Genomic DNA, 17,157 nt, shown 5'->3' on the forward strand with positions numbered 1-17,157 from the left:
ATGTGCATAAATATATTTTCCAGAAAGGACTGCCAGTGTTCGTTAGCACTAGCAGCTATGAGTGTATTATATTGTCATGGCTAAATATTACTATGTTATCAAAATGACTACCAATGTGATGGACTAATTTTATAAGCTTCCAGTGCTTTAAAACAGAATACCCTTTAAAATAAAATAAGATATGTTCAATTAGCCTGAAAGCCATAGATGTTGTTATATAAGCAAGTAAAGATGTTATGAGGCCTTGGAAGGAATACATTCTTCATCGCATGGTAACATTTGACTTTTTCTTTCAGATTAATGATCCTTGTTTCTCTGTTTTTTATTTTCTATTTTTTTTTTTTTTTTAGAAAAATGAGGAATAGAATGTCTTTCTATTGATATGGTTTTCCCATGATCCATCATCCCATCCCTAGTAACCTACCCTCTATGGAAGATTTTTTTTTTCTTTTTCTATTCAATTTTGCATGTGAGGACTATGTCTGCTCAAAACAAAGACACCAGGTCATCTGCATTTTATTATCAGGTTGTAGCATCTAGTAAAAATTGAACATCAGAATTTTAGAGTCATTTCTACCTTATTCATAAAAAAATGGAGGGATTATTTTCCAAATGAATGTATGAACGTATGACTCCCTCAAAGTAAAGACCCAGAATGGTTTCATGCACAATTGTGTAACTTTGTTCACTAAATAAAGGTCTCAAAATACACCTGATGTACAGAGAGAAACCCATATTCTTTCTGTGTGTTTGACAGAATACTGTAAGGTAGATTCACATGGAAATTTTCTAAATTTAGAAGGTACATGGGGTAATGAGTAGGAGGGGTAATGAATAAAGTAGATGGGAGAGGTTCAAATTTCAGTTCTGCTTCAAAGAAGTATTTTCTAACAAGAGATTTGATATCAAATCTCTTGCTGCCCTCTTGCTGCCCCCACCCTGCAGTCCATTCCAGTTCCCTTCCAAGCATAGGACAAGAAACATAAAGGAAATCTGGCTCTCCACTGATGACTAACCTTTGGTGCTTTGTGGACTTGCATTCCATTTTTAGCCTAACGGGGCCACCATATTTTGGCACAAGCTCTTGGGAATCTGACCATCACAGACTCTGCTGTATAATCTTTGACAGTATGAGTCCTCTGACTTAATTTCTTTCTTGTCCTGGAGCAAGTGGAGGGGGTTGGTGAGAGGACTCCAGTGTAGAATAACCATCCTTAAAGACCAAAGGAAAAGACACATGATCAGTATTATTGTTTGCTCTCTCCACTCCTTCTCTCTTATTTTTTTTTCTCATTAAACTTTTGTTTTAATAGGTCTCAAAATTCTGTGACAGATTTTTGGTCAAGTTGTTTCCGTTAGAAAGTACTGATTTTAAAAACTAATAACTTAAAACTGCCACACACACACAAAAGCAAATGGTCCACAAAACATTCTCCTTTCCTCCTGGAGGTTTTATGATGCATCGTTATCATTTACCAGGCTTTTACTATTAAACTTAAATGGCCAACTAACACAAATAGTTCTGAGACCCTTCTCCTACCACTGATTAAGACTGGGGTGGCAGGTATTGGGGATAACATTCCTTTAGCCTTCTGAGCTTTCTGGGCAGACTTGGTGACCTTGACAGCTCCAGCTGTCTTCTTGTCCACTGCTTTGATGACACTCACAGCAATCGTCTGTCTCTTGTCACGGACAGCAAAACGGCCCAGAGGAGGACAGTCAGAGACGTTCTCAACACACATAGGCTTGCCAGGAACCATATCAACAATGGCAGCATCACCAGATTTCAAGAACTTGGGACCATCTTCTAGCTTTTTTCCAGAATGATGATCTATCTTCTCCTTCAGCTCAGCAAACTTGCAAGCTTGTGAGCTGTGTGACAGTCCAGCAGGTGCATCTCCAGCACTAATTTGGCCTGGATTTCACCTGAGCTGTGAAGCCAGCTGCTTCCATTGGTGGGTCATTGTTGCTGTCACTGGCCACATTGCCACGACGAACATCTCTGACAGATACGTTCATGACATTGAAGCCCACGTTGTCCCTGGGAAGAGCCTCACTCAAAGCTTCGTGGTGCATTTTGACAGACTTGACTTCAGTTGTAACACTGACTGGAGTGAAGGTGACCACCATGCCAGGTTTAAGAACACCAGTCTCCACCTGGCCCACAGGGACAGTACCAATACCACCAATTTTGTAGACGTCCTGGAGAGGCAGACCAAAGGGCTTGTCAGTTGGACGAGTTGGCAGAATGCAATCCAGAGCTTCCAGCAGGGTGGTTCCCCTGGCATTCCCGTCTTTGCGGGTGACTTTCCATCCCTTGAACCAAGGCATGTTAGCACTTGGCTCCAGCATATTGTCACCATTCCAACCAGAAATTGGCACAGATGCTACTGTGTCGGGGTTGTAGCCAATTTTCTTAATGTAGATGCTGACTTCCTTAACGATTTCCTTGTATCTCTTCTGGCTGTATAGTAGCTCAGTGGAATCCATTTTGTTAATACCAACAATTAATTGTTTTACACCCAGTGTGAAAGCCAGAAGGGAATGCTCATGGGTCCGCCCATTCTTGGAGATACCTGCTTCAAATTCACCAGCGTCAGCAGCATCAATCAGGATGGCACAGCCAGCCTAGGATGTGCCTGTAATCATGTGTTTGATAACGTCTCTGTGTCCTGGAGCATCAGTGATGGTCACATAATACTTGCTGGTCTCGAATTTCCACAGGGAGATATCAGTGATGATACCACGTTCACGTTCAGCTTTCAGTTTATCCAAGACCGAGGCATACTTGAAAGAGCCTTTTCCTTTCTCAGCAGCCTCCTTCTCAAATTTTTCGATAATTCTTTTGTTGATCCCATCACATTTGTAGATCAGATGACCAGGAGTGGTAGACTTGCCTGAATCTACATGTCCAATGACGACAATGTTGATATGAGTCTTTTCCTTTCTAGTTCTGGTTTAGGTTGAGCAGTGGTTTTCATGACACCTGTGTTCTGGTGGCAAACCCGTTGCGGAAAAATCTCTTTCTCTTATTTGAATGTACTCTTCAACATCACCCATCAATTACTGAGCAGCAATTGCTTGCATGCCATTGAGTAATTTTATTGATTCCATTCTTTTGACACTTAACTCTTTTAAGCACCTTCTTTTGAATAAGATTCTGAAATAGAACCACCGCATTTTCATACTGAGGGTTACACATCAATAAAATCCTCAACCAAATGTGAATGCAATTAGTACCTTTATAAATGCTTTTTGGAGATGCACAGGGTGCTCCAAGCTTGCTTGAAAGAGTTGCTTGACTCAATTGGAAAAATACGGTAGAAAGGACCATTTCTAGACAAAGGAAGCACGTCTAAGGACCCTGAGATGCTGGGGGAATGAATGGCCTTACAGGGGAATCTTAGAAGGAACATGGGCTCTGCCGAGGGAAAGCTGGTAAGCAAGGACTAGATTCTTCAAAACCTTTTAGGTTATAGCAGCATTTTGGTCACCGATGAAAAGTCAGTGAGACATTTTAAGTACAGAATGACATAATTTGCTTTAAAAAAGCCTTTCTTTTAGGGGCAATTTTAAACACATAAAAAATAGAAAAATATAATGAAGCCTTGTGTGCCCATCAACTAACATTTTTTGACTCACATTTAATCATGTTTCCTCATAACCCAAACCACGTTCATTTGTTTCTCATCACATTTATTTTGAAGTAAAACCCAAGACATCCTATCATTATCTTACTCAGCAGATCTCTAAAAGTCAAGGACTCTGTCTTCAAAAATAAACATGAATACCTAAAAAACCCCAATAACTCGTATTTCTTAATATTATCAAATATCCAACTGGTGTTCAAAGTTTCCCGGGTGTATCATGTGGGTTGTGTAGGTATGTATATGTGTGTGTCTGTGTGTGTCCATGTGTACGAGTATGTATGTGTGCATGGGTAGGTATGTGTGTGTGTGTGTGTGTGTATGTGTGCAAGTGTATATGTGCGTGGGGGTACGTATGTATGTGTGTGTGTGTGTGTGTGTGTGTACAATTTCTTTAAGGTCCAGCTAAGATTTATACATTGCAATTATTGCTATTTCTCTTAAGTCTCTTTTAATATATCATCCTTCTACCATCTCTATTTCTATTCCTTGCAATTTGTTGTTAAAGAATTCATGTTATTTATGACATCATGTCCCCCACCATCTGAGTGTTGAACAGTGTATCTCCATGGTGGCTTTAGCCAGTCCCTCTGCCCCCATATTTTCTGAAAATTGGTAGTTAGATCTCTGGATCCTGTTCCTTTGCATATTCAGTTTCTGGTAAGATGACTTCATAGGTAGTGGTCTGACCTTCAGAAGCCATATAATTGTCTATTTTTACTCCCTTTTCAAAGCCATGGGTGATCATTGTCTACTTCATGAATTTACTGGAGTTTAAAATATAGTGATGTATGAATTCTACCATTTTTTTTCTTCATTCAATAGGTAGGATGGTTCACAAATGGAAATTTCCTCATCAGTGATTTGGTTTCCCTGTGGTCCAGTCCTGCAGGGGAGCCAGGATAAATGCTTCCTCCATTCCCATACTTCATCTTCTTACAATAACGCGTTGGTCCTCCAAATTCCTGTGAAGATGAACAATGAAGGTTTTTGTTTGTTTTGTCTTTAGCATCCATAAAAATTCATGGATTTAAACCTATTTGTTTGTTTTAATCCATTGTACTTATTATCCTTATTGATGCTCTGTAGCCTGAAAGAGCAGTCAGCATTAGGCCTTTAGACTATTGAGGATTTCTACCTCAATCCTCAGTTGAGAACTGAAAACAGGGTATTGTAGAAGGAGGAGTGAAGCATGCACAAAAACCTTTGGCTTATCTCTTTGATTTGTTTCTGAAATATTCATCTCATCCCAATCAAAGAATGTAAGAATGATCTGGCCCAGAGAGAGAAGGGAGGCAGTTCTAAGTGTAGAAAAGTCAGAGAACAAAAACATCATATTAAGGTTTGTTTTGTTTTGTTTTGTTTTTTGGTGATATGTAACTCACCACAAACCCAGTGGCTTAAAAGAACCCTCATTAAAAAAAAAAAAAAAATCTTACCGTTTTCATGCGTCAGGCCTCTGGGTACACCTTAGCTTGACCCTCTGCTCAGTGTCTCACCAGACTGCAATCGAGGAAGGTGTTGACTGCGGCCGCATTCTCATCTGAGCCTTGAGGTCCTCCTCCTGAGCCCACTGGCCACTGGAAGAGTTTAGTTCCTTATAATTGTAATACCGAAGCCCAGAGCTGCTGGAGGCTGCCCCCTGTTCCTGCCACGTGCCTTCTTCACAAAAATGCTAGTTTTCTTCTTGAAGTCCAACAAGAGAATCTAGTGCTTTGAGTCTAGATACTTTCTGAAAGAGATGGACTTATTAGGTCAAGCCCACCCAGATAATTTCCCTTTTCACTAAGTCAACTGATTGAGTTTTATTTATTTTGTTTAAAGATTTTATTTATCAATTTGAGCAAGATAGGCAGAGATAGTGACAGAGATAGCAAGAGAGAGAACGAGCAGGGAGGAGTGGGAGAAGCAGGCTCCCTCTTAAGCAGGGAGCCTGATGCAGAGCCTCAGTCCCAGGACCCTGGGATTATGACCTGAGCCAAAAGCAGATGCTTAACTGAGGGAACCACCAGGCACCCCCTGGTTAGAGTTTTAAATTGTATCTACAAAATCTTTACACTGTTGCCATATAATATAACTTAATCAAGGACATGATATCATATCATGTTCACAGGGGAGAGGCTGAGACAAGAGCATGACTCATTGGGAGCCATCTTAGAAATCTGCCTACCTCAGCTATTTGTAGCTGTTGAGGAAAAAAAAATTTTTTTTTCTCCTTCAAATGTTCTTCTAGGTGGCCTAAGAATTAAATCACATGAGACACATTAGCAAGAGAAAATCAAATTTAATTTCCTACATGGAGGAAGCCCACATACATGAGAGGTTCAAAGACAGAGAGGTGGAAGGAGGCAAAAATACCTTCTTGAGTTAAGAACTTGAATAAAGGTCCAGGGCTTCAGAGGGGAGGAGGACGATTGACAAGCAATAAGAAGAGGAGGTGTTTGGTAATTGTTTTCTTTGCCACACAGATGGGTCATTCAGATAAAATTTCTCTCTGGTAATAACTCTTATTCTGAGAAAGACCTCCCAATTTACATTCTTTTAGGTAGTGAAGGGAGGGGCAAAAGTTTCTCTTGAGTCTGCAAAGACTTGGTTTCCTTCAGGTCAAAATAGCGCATCCACCAGAGTGGCACATTTTGGGTAGAATTCATAGCTTTATCATGGACTCACTCACTGTCTTGCTGGGTCCCAAGCCTGTCCCATCTCAGAGCCTCAATTTTCCTGCCTAAACAATGAAAGAACTCAATTAGATTATTCATAATGCTCTCCCAGCATTAACATTCAAGCCACCAACAGATCTGCTGTCCTCACACTTTAATGAATGTTGCTTCCTTTGCTTAATAGCCACACTTCTCCACAAAATAAAGAAGGAAAGACATGTTCCCAAATCAGCCGCTATAAAGAAACAGACTTGTAAATAATTAAATAAGCTCTGTGGCTTTGGTGGCTGGTTTTTACACAGATCATAAGTCAGTCATTGAGTTTAAAAGACTTGATATACTTACATTCAGGTTTACAGAATCCATAAATTTTCCTTTTAAAGGTAAAATACTAATTTGACAGGACACATTCATGTGTTCTTTTTAGTTCATTCTAGGAATAAAAACATGCGAACAAACCTTATCATTGTTTTATAGAAATCGGAACAGACACTACAGTCAGTAATTTTTAGTAAGAGCAATAGCATAATTAGCAGGAAACCCAGTTGATAAAATATCTGTTTAATTTAAGCAATTGGTATACTACTTTTAAAATAATCAGATTAAAGTTAAATACAGCATTTGGAATTATTTTTATGTGTACTTTAGGGCTCTGTAAAATAAGAAAATGTAATATTCAAGCATTTAAAATAGAATCCTGGGGAGATTGCCCAAATTTAGTAGCTAATGTAACACAATGCTACCTCAACTCCCAACATTCTTCCTTTTCTGCTTTTAGACATTTGAAGAAATGATAATGGAAAACAGACCATGGCATAGTCCAGGAGAGTAAAGATGCGTAGGAGGGCATACAAGTTGACCTACGACAGTGGCACCAGGAGGGCTCAGTCAGTTAAGAATCTGCCTTAGACTCAAGTTGATCTCAGGGTCCTAGGATTCCACCTCCCGTTCTGCTCAGCAGGGAGTCTGATTCTCCCCCTCCTTTTGCTGTTCCCCCAGCTCATTCTCTCTCTCTCTCTCTCTCTCTTTCTCTCAAACAAATAAAATCTTTAAAAATTTTTGATCTAATTGTCTTAGGTCAATTTTTTAAAGGTTTTATTTATTTATTTGACAGAGATTACAAGTAGTCAGAGAGGCAGGCAGAGAGAAGGGGGAAGCAGGCTCCCCGCTGAGCAGAGCCCAATGTGGGGCTCAATCCCAAGACCCTGAGATCATGACCTGAGCCGAAGGCAGAGGCTTAACCCACTGAGCCACCCAGGCGACCCAGGCCAATTTTTTTCTTAAAGATGCTTGTTGGTAGCCTTCAATAGTTAGCAGTAGAAAAAAGTTCCAAGTCCTCCCAACTTTGCTACAGGATGGTGCATCAAAAGGAAAGCAGTTTCGTGCTCGCTTCGGCAGCACATATACTAAAATGAAAGCAGTTTCAGCCTGAATATACAGTTGACCCTTGAACAATATGGATTTGAACTGTGTAGAACCACTTACATGTGGGTTTTTTTTCAATAAATACAGTACTATACTCTAAATGTATTTTCTCTTCCTTATATTTTCTTTCCTTCTTTTTTAAAAAAAATATTTTATTTAATTCTTTCTCAGGGAGAGAGAGAGAACACAAGCAGGGAGAGTGGCAGGCAGAGGGAGAAGCAGGCTCCCAGCTGAACAGGGAGCCCCATGCAGAGCTCAATCCCAGGACCATGAGATCATGACCCAAACTGAAGGCAGATGCTTAACTGACTGCGCCACCCAGGCATCCCTCTCCCCTATAGTTTTCTTAATAGCATTTTCTTTTCTCTGGCTTACTTAATTGTGAGAGTACAGTCTATAACACATATAATGTACAGACTATGTGTTCATCAGCTCTTCACGGTACTGGTAAGCCTTCTGGCCAACAGGAGGCTTTTAGCAGCTCAGTGTTAAGGGAGTCAAAGTTATATGGTGCCCTTAACTCCGCTTTTCAAGAATCAACTCACTAGTGAAGCAGACACAAAAGCAGGCTTCTAGCCTATCCTGGAATCTCAGCAAGGTCCCAGCTCTCTCCTCCTAGACCAGGGTTTCTCATCCTTGGCACTACTGACATTGTAAACTGGATGATCCTCGCTTGGTGCTTGTCTTGTGCATGTAGGAGGTTTAGCATCTTTCCTGGCCTTTACCTGCTGGATGCCAAGCCTTCGTCTATCCCCTTCCCTAAGTTGGAGGCGGTCAATGAGTACTTGCAGAGAGAATAAATGCTGGTAAAGGTATGGAAGGAACAGCAAGGCTTGGGGTGTGTGTGTGTGGAAATGAACACTTGTGCTCTGTGATATTGTGGTTTCTAAGAAATACACCTATTTGGCTATTCATTTCTGATATATATTTGGTCTTCATCCATGGTTCCTGGATCACAGCTCCCTAAACCCTTGGGATCCCCTGAGCAGAAGAGCAATGGAGAATCTTCTGTTTGGTCTCTTGTCCTCAGCTTCTGGAAACACTTCAGAGCCATGAAGCTGAAATGGGTGTCTGATTATCCATAACAAGCCCCTTTCTACCAAAACCGGACTTGTATTAATGAAGTAACTTTTGGAGAGGCCCTAAAGATGGGGGCTGGTTTCTAGGGGGAACCAATGAGTTAATTAATCATACCTATGTAATGAAGCCTACATAAAAACCCACAAGGAGGAGGTTGGGAGAGCTTCCAGGTTGTGGAACCAGAAGGCTTCCATGTGCTACTGTGCTGAGCCCCAATCTGCCTAAGGACAGAAGCTCCTTTGTTTGAGACCTTGGCCTCTGTATATCTTCATCTGGCTGATGTGTATCCTTCAATAGGCTTTGCAATAAATTGGTGGTCTAGTGAGTAAACAGATTTCCTGAGATCCGTGAATCATGAGCCATTTTAACAACTGAATTGAGCCCAAGGAACCCCTGATTTATAGACAGTCCACCAGAGATGCAAGTAACAACTTGAAGTTGTGGTCGGCATGCTGAGTTGGACGGGGTTGTTGAAACCTCCAGGTAGCTGATGAGTCAGAAGTACAGGTAACAACGTGGGCTGAGATGAGTTTCTAAAGCAGAGGAAGACCTTCTGGGGGCTGAGCCCTTGACCTGTGGAATCTGCTGCTGTCTCAGGGTAGACAACTGAGTTGTCGGAACTGAGTTGAATTCTCAGACAACCTACTGGTATCCATGAATTGCTCGTTGGTGTGGGGAATCACACACACCCACGCATGCACACACATTCACATATTAGGATGGTGTCCAGGAGCCCAAGAGATACTGTAAAATAAAGGATCTATGACCTGGAAATGCAACAATTGTGAGGCAGGTGGTGCTGGCGTGATCATCTAAGGACTGGGTGGTCCTGGTTTTTTTGGAATGAGCTCAGCAATCTGGGGTGCTTTAAGCAGGTGTCCACTCTGAGATCTTGTATCAGGATTCAGGAAGCATGTATGCTAAGTTAACCCAAAGGCTTTTTATTTCTCTAGACTTCATACCTTGGTAGTTCCTATTCACATGGAATAAGAATTTCCAAAAGAGCTTAGGTCTTAAACTCACTGCCTAGAAGAAATGTTCCCTAAAATCATCTCTTATTGAATATAGGCTTACCTAAGTATTTTTAGAAGTTGTTTTGTGGATTGCTGCAGGGAATTTGCATGTACAATGGGTGCAGTATTTGAAAACAACTTAAATCAGAATGAATTCTGAGAGCACAAGAAGAGTCAGCTGGTCTTCAATATTCCATCCTCCTGAAAGTGTTCACAGATGGAATGTGGCCTTCCCACAGCACTGACTGTGGGTCACGTCTGTTGATTGTCAGACGTTACTGAACAGCTACCCTGTGAAAGAAGCTGGTCAGCGATGAATTGGCTCCCTTTGCTAATTGTCACTGACACTTCTTTTAAAAATGAATTTAAAAAATGTACTGATAAGGTGTGTAGTGTTGTCTCTACCATGCTTCATGGGATGAATGAATTGTTAATAGTGGTCTCACTTGAAATTCAAGAAATTAACAGACCAAGGAGATTAATTCAATCAAGACAATAAATGAAGATGAACAGAACAGGGTTCCAAATGTGAACCCTGAATGAGCTACAATATATTTCAATTGAGTTCAGCAAACATTCATATCACTTATCAAAATTCATCATGGAATTTACCCTGAAGTCCGTGAAGAGTAAGCTTGAACCCAGGAGAAGTCACTTCTGGGGGCAGCAGAAGCTTCCAGGGGAATGCCTAAAACTACTTTGAACCCTCTAGTTTTATCTTCAGTATGCCTAGGGATTTTATTCCATTCCAGAAAAACATCATGCATTTATAATAGTTAAGATATTTACTTCGTCCCTCAAATATTAAGGCATATTGACATTTCAGAAGCACTTCACATGTTTTTTTTTTTTTTAAAGATTTTATTTATTTATTTGACAGAGAGAGATCACAAGCAGGCAGAGAGGCAGGCAGAGAGAGAGAAGGAAGCAGGCTCCCTGCTGAGCAGAGAGCCCGATGCGGAACTCGATCCCAGGACCCTGAGACCATGACCTGAGCCCAAGGCAGCGGCTTAACCCACTGAGCCACCCAGGCGCCCCGCACTTCACATGTTGATATAGTTTTGAGAAACTCCACATCTTGTGTTCACCTCTCCCATATACATCCCGGTTGGGGACACGCAGGGACCCTGGGGGTGAGCTGGGGCCACAAAAACACTGAGAAACCATAGTCTTCCCCTCAAGATGCTTAAATCTGGTATTGATGCTTATAGTTGATAATGACCATGTACTTAGTCCTGGGATCAAGGCTTTGCTATGCATCATCTCATTTATTTAATCTTTACAATAATTCTGTAAGGTATTAATGGTGATGACAAGTATGTATGTATGTATCTGTCTTGTACTGAAAGTGCTCAGGCAACTCAGCCAAAGTCATGAAGCCAGAAAGTGGTAAAACCAGAATTTGGACCCAGAAATTCTGGCTGCAGAGGCCACCCTTCCCTATATAGACTGGGCCCCTTATTCTCAAAATCCAGTGAAAATGGGAGAATTCAGTTAGTTATGGGGAAAATATTCTAACGTGTATTGCTTTTCTAAATCTCATTTTAAATTATCAAAGAAAAATATTCTTAGTATGGAATGCTTACGAATTTTAGGTGTACAGTATGATGACCTTTGGCAAATTCTTACATCTGTCTGATTCATACCCTTTAGGATATGGACCATTGTCCTCATCCCCAGAAATTTTCCGACAGTATTTTTCTTACCCGACCTTGAAACCCCAGAAAACATCTGTTGTTCTGATTTCTACCACAATAGAGGAGTCTGGATTACTTCTTACTGGACTTGTACAGTATGTACCCCATTGCATCTGGCTTCTTTTACTCAGCATTAAATTTTTGAGATCTGTCTGTATTGTTTTTGGTGTCAGTAATTATTGACTTTTATGGCTGTGTTTATAATTTCTACTCATCTATTTCTTTTTTTTTAAAGATTGTATTGATTTATTTGAGAGAGGGAGAGCAAGAGTGGGAAGAGGAGCAGAGGGAGAGGGAGAAGCAAAAGGGAACCTGACTTGGGGCTCCATCCCAGGACCCTGAGATCATGACCTGAGCTGAAGTCAGACACTTAACCGACTGAGCCACCCAGATGCCCCTCCTCTTCTATTTCTTTAAATAAGGAAGGATTTTTTTATCTGCCTGTGAGATTTAAAGCCCTAAAAGGGGACTCAACAGAAAGAGGTCAATAGGTCTTCAAGGTCTGTGTGCTACAGGTGTCCGTTACTGGCCTGACCTGGTCCATTCCTGCACACGCTCCTTCTGCTGGCTTTGCTCTCTGAGCCCAAGCCCTGGGCCACAGCAGCTGGTGGGTGAAGGACCCATGCATATGCTAAAGGTATGTGCTAGTCTGGACCCAAGGGAAGGTAACTGACTTCTGAGATTCTCTGAAGCGACATAGTGTCCAAAAAGAAAGCTTCATATTTTACAGTGAACAATGGAATCCATTAAATCCATGCTTGAAAAATGGATATGCAAGGCAAACAAGTGGCTAAAACAAGCAATCCATTGGAATTGTGTTTAGGTCCTGTGACGCTGGGTTATTGCTCTGGTTCTTTAGGGTCCAGAGCGATCTGGCCGTCTCACTGTCTCACACCATACGTACTTCCGATGATCCCCTAAGACGGAGTGGAACAGAGATGAGCAGGAGTGTTGGGGACAATGTGGGGAGGTGCAGGCACTAACAGTGGCTCAGAGCTTGGACGTTCATTGAGTGGGGCACAATAATTAAGCCAAAAGTCATGTAGTAGAGGAGAGGGCAATGATATTGTGCAGATAAATTGCATTCAAATTAGAGAATTCTTAAAAGCCAGAGCGAGGAGTTTATACTTAATTTCTTAGGCACTGGGGAGCCATTTCGAGCAGAGTGGAACAACCCTCCAGGACAAATAGTGCGGCTGAAAACTTTATTACGAAGAGTGAAAGGAAGCCGGCAGTATCTTGAAACCTGAGCTACGGCAGCACACAGATCTCAGAAAGCCGTGATTTCACTTCTTGTTGGAAGAATTTCTTTGGTTCTTTTTCCACATGGTGCGCGTGTGTGCGTGTGTGCGCGAGTGTGTATGTGTGTGTAATGGACCTGAAATTAGCTTCTTTGCAGCTTTTAAGCATCATTAACCTCACTGTGTTCAAATCTTTAAGTTTGTTATGCTCTAGACCTTAAGCCAAGACACAAATAAACCCAATTAGGCTAGTAATAGCCTTGGATTAAATTATATTAACTATTAAGAGAACACAATTTACACATAGTCAGCATGTTTGATTCTTGTTGTAAAGAAAATTCTGAAATGGTAACTTAATATTGAAACCTGAGAGAAAACAAATCTGCATAATATAATCAAATCACTTTTACTTTGGGATCCAGATGGGTTGCAGGTAGTGGAATTATTACAGAAACAAACTGTGCTAACGTTTTTTCCAAGTCAGGGCATGAGAATGAGGAAAAAGTGGGTTTCTTGGTTTGGAGGCAACAAGCATGCTTAGGTGTCAACTGTAATTAAAATAAGAAACTAGGGGTGCCTGGGTGGCTCAGTTGGTTAAGGGGCCAGGTGTTGATTTCGGCTGGGGGCATGATCTCAGGGTCCTGGGATTGAGATCCACATCATCCTCATTGGGCTCATGCTCAGTGGGGAGCCTGCTAGAGCATTCTCCCTCTGCCTCTCCCTATGCCTCTCCCCTCCAAAATAAATACATCTTTTCATAAAAAAGAAACTAATACACATTCATCTTTGTGTCTCTGAGATGGAAGAAAAGTATGGGGAAAAGGAAAACTACCTATTCCACATTTGGGATGATCATGTTATAAGAAGAGTAAGTGAAATTGTAGGGGAAAAAATAATCAAGAACGTTTTCCACATTTACTTACTTTTTCCTCTTCTACTTTTAACCTTGTTCTGAATCTGCCTCTAGAATGATGGGGACTTGAGGTAAAACATCCATTATAATTGTCATCAGAATCTTTATCACTGTGATCACGTATGTTCGAGTGTTTTTCTCATGTTCTTTGTTGTAATATGCTATTTAAGTGCATAGTCCAAATGTAAATATAAGTAAATATGTAGCTGGAAAAACCTCTAATAACACACGATAGCAGAGTACGAATATCAAGTATCTTCTACAGATAACATGTGCATCTCCAGGATTTAAGAAACATAGTGACCAAAGACCAGGAGAATCAATACCATTTCTAGAGATCAAAACTCAGCAGGTTTTAATAAAACATCCCCCTCTGATGTATGAGGGTTATTAAGATCTAAGTTAAGATGTTTAATCAGGGCTTTTTATAATAAACTGGTTTTCTTTATGGTCAAGAAGCAGTGCTGAGTACTGCTTTGTTGTGAGGCTGACTTGAGCAGGAGTCCTGGCTAAGAAATGCTTGGCCAGTGCTTGACCTTTCCGAGAACTTTCTCATCGGTAAACTAAGAATACTAAGGGTGCCATCAGATCTTCCTTATGGGATTTTTGTGATAAATAAATAAGGTAGTGAAAAATAAGGACAGTGTTCGAACCTAGAAAGCCCTCAATAAGTCTTTATTATCCTCATCACCCTCATCAGCAGAAACTATTACTGTCAGACTTTGTTAGGGGTTAAAGTTTGGAAAGAGATTTCATCCACGTATGGTGTTGTCCAGTTAGATAGGGTCTCTGGATATTTGGGCTCAGATATTACTTACCCACAGTCATTTGGATTTGTCTGGCTTTTTATAATGACGAATCATGCCGTAATGATTATGCTTATAAATGTTTCAGTGCATCTTGAGGCATATCTGTGTAGGATACTTTCATGACATCAACATTTGGGGACTAAATATTTATCAGCATTATATTAGTCATTTTTGTTTTGTTTATGTGCAAATGAGAAACTAGCATTAAGCTAGCTTAAATTAAAATAGTTATATATATTTCTCTGCATCAGTTATCACATGGCTGAAGAACCAAGGCTTTGACACAGTGTCTGCTGATTCTAGCTGGTAAGCCCTTTCTCTTCTTTACCGTAGCAACTTTGCTGCTTCTCCTGTATTTACTCATTCAGATGGACTTTAGAATCAATCTCTTAAATTCTAAAAAACATAGCACGGGGGCTTTATGGGAATTTTATTGAATTGCTATTGGTGAGATTAATTATTAATTTGGGAAGATTAGATAGATTGGCAATATTGAATTTCAGTAAAGCTTTATAGTTTCTTCTTATAGCCTTGGATTTTAAAAATTTATTCCTCAATATTTGATATGTATATATAATCTTCTTCATAATAAAATTTAATTGGTTGAAATGAATATATAGGAAAGACATTCTTTTGTAAATACTATTCATCTTTGATTCAAAACAATAAAAATACCAAACAATCAAAGGAAATTTATAGTGTCTAAGTATATTATATTCAGTATCTCATTTAATCGTCACAGAAATGTTTCAGATGTAATTATTTCTATTTTTATATTTTACCCATAAAGGGTGTGAGGCTTAAAAAGGTTATGAAATGTCCACAGTCACACAGCAAGTGGCTAGGGTGTAGAGCATGTTTTTAACCCTCAGTGTATATTATCTCCTTTTATTTGGGATAAAAGGATGATTTCTAAGAAATGTAAGTGGATTAGCATGCATTAACAGGTATTTTCTAGAAAATTGATACTTTATTCTTATACATGATTAATCTTATCTCTTTCATAAGTTTCCACTTTCTCATTCTTGAGGGGAGATTATCACCACCCTTTTTGGGGGGTGTGGGAAGGACCCGGCACGGGTGAAAGGGGAATTCCTACTCTCGTAGCTGCCATTCTGAAATTCTCATAGTTAAAAATAAATCTTTTCCTAAACCCACAGTCCCTGCAGTAAGGGTTGGTTTTAGTCAAAGAAAAATGTTTCTATTCTGTTTATTCTGTTCTGTATTCTGTATCTATTCTATATATATATTCTATGTCAACAGCTATTTAAATATCTGGAACAGAGTATGTTGAGGCAGTGGGTGTATGGAATAGTGTGTAGAATTTCAAAGCAAGCAAGGCAAAGGACCCAGAGAACACTTCACCTGTAGGAAGGGTGAGTTCCAGCAACTCTGTGAGAGAAACAAAAGCAATTATCCACCTGTTATGGCCGGCCCAGTTTTCAGCATTGCTCCGCGTGATCCTAAGTATCATGTTTCTTACACAGTCACTGGACCTATTTGAACAGACCATTCGGTATTTCCTTGAATGCAGCTGAGGGCTGTAAAAGGCTCCCGGACCCCATCTCCAGTCTGGACTCGGGATGGCTGGCAAACAACTCCCAAGCTAATGGGTAAAACCCACTAGCCTTAGAATTGATAGCTCAACCCGGACTGGAAAACAATGGTGGCACTTAGCGGCCACTTAGAGTAGAGAGCACTCCACTTTTCTGTACAGTGTTAAATGAAACAGCTTTTCCTTCTTTCTGAAAAACAAAACGAAACAAAACAAAACAAAAACCTGTCCCACTCCTTAGTCAACTTCACAAAATTTTATTATGCAAGATTTAAGTACAAGATTCCAGGACTAGAGCAATTTCTACCACTTGATCAACAGAACGCAGAGCTTGAACCTATGTTGTAGCAGATAATGAAAAACCCACACCTTCACTTTGCTGCTACAAGTACAAATCGCTGCCTTGAGTACCTTTACAGTGGAAAATTCCGCAGAATAAATAAAGCCCAGTCTGAGCCTTGCCGAACTGCCCAGGGCAAAAAAGTTTTGTTTACATGGTTTTAGGGACAATTCTGAGATGAATAATCACAGACAACATGTGCCTTTTTTGCTCTCCCTTAAAGAAAGGTTTTATAAGTTGGGAGAAAGGGGCTGGGAATTGTCTCATGCAGTTTGCTCGTGGGGTCTCTGATCTTTTCTGATTTGGTCATTTAACAGGTCGTCATTTGAATTCCCCCAGGATTATTGCCCGCTGCTTATTTTTCACTATATCCGTGGCTGCAAACCTGTCTGTACTACCAGCATCCCTCACCTGACCAGTGGGTCACTAACTCTCGGCCGGTCTTGCTTCCGCTCAACATGCTGTCTCCTGAGCACACTCGGGCCAGTCTCCCATCGGCAGGGACAGTGATCTCTTCCAAGGCGGCCTTTTGCAAACCGTGCCATGACTTCCTGTTGCGCTCAGGCCAGAGAGCAACATCCTTCATCTGCCTTAGGAATCCTTGTTTCATCTGGCAGCTCACAGTTCTCCAAAATTTTTTTTAATATCCGTACCTCTATTGCCAACGTCGCTTCCTTCCCTCATTCTTTACCTGGTAGTACGACAACTTGTAGTTCTTAGATCTCCTAAGAATCATTCCTCAAGACGCCTGAGATACAGATAAACTCCCTTTTCTTG

General features: G+C 40.6%; 1 pseudogene; it reads right to left on the minus strand.

The window, feature by feature from the left end:
* The window catches only part of LOC122915852, a 56,929-nt pseudogene extending 40,004 nt beyond the window's left edge, over nucleotides 1-16,925 (minus strand).
* Between the last annotated feature and the right edge of the window lie 232 nt (nucleotides 16,926-17,157).

This window comes from Neovison vison, chromosome 8 (assembly GCF_020171115.1).
Source record: "Neovison vison isolate M4711 chromosome 8, ASM_NN_V1, whole genome shotgun sequence".
Classification (NCBI taxonomy): Eukaryota; Metazoa; Chordata; class Mammalia; order Carnivora; family Mustelidae; genus Neogale; species Neogale vison.